Raw genomic sequence first — 762 nt, 5'->3', positions numbered from 1 at the left:
TTTTGGTTTTGGACCAACCAATTCGACTTGCCTTCATCTCTTGTTAGGTTTATAATATCAATACTCGAACTTATATGCATGTTCAGGGACATCATATTAACTTTCGGTTTGTACCCAAGTCCCGAACTTAGTGATATTTTTGGTTTCCGACCAACCAATTCGACTTGCCTTCATCGCTTGTTAGGTTTATAATATCAATACTCGAACTTATATGCATGTTCAGGGACATCATTTTAACTTTCGGTTTGTACCCAAGTCCCGAACTTAGTGATATTTTTGGTTTCCAACCAACCAATTCGACTTGCCTTCATCTCTTGTTAGGTTTATAATATCAATACTCGAACTTATATGCATGTTCAGGGACATCATATTAACTTTCGGTTTGTACCCAAGTCCCGAACTTAGAGATATTTTTGGTTTCTTACTTACCAATTCGACTTGCCTTCATCTCTTGTTAGGTTAACACAATTTTTAATGCAATTGCATGTATTTTGTGAGCTTATGGGTGAGGGATTTATGTAGCGGACTTAGAGAAATTTTTGAAGTCCAAACATTCAATTTGGACTCCATACTCCATTGCTCCTCTAAGAGGTACCTAGTACCCCGTACCGAAGCAACCTTCACGTTTGAACTTTCCACTAGGAGGTGCAGCCATCACTCGACATGTTAATCATTATCACCCCATACTACTCTCTATATCCGGATACGGCGCTAACCCGATTGCTTGCCCCGACAGCAATCGACCCACTCGTAAGCGGGTTA

Source organism: Anopheles maculipalpis, assembly GCF_943734695.1.
Source record: "Anopheles maculipalpis chromosome X unlocalized genomic scaffold, idAnoMacuDA_375_x X_unloc_43, whole genome shotgun sequence".
In the NCBI taxonomy this organism is placed as follows: Eukaryota; Metazoa; Arthropoda; class Insecta; order Diptera; family Culicidae; genus Anopheles; species Anopheles maculipalpis.
This window is presented reverse-complemented; position numbering follows the sequence as displayed.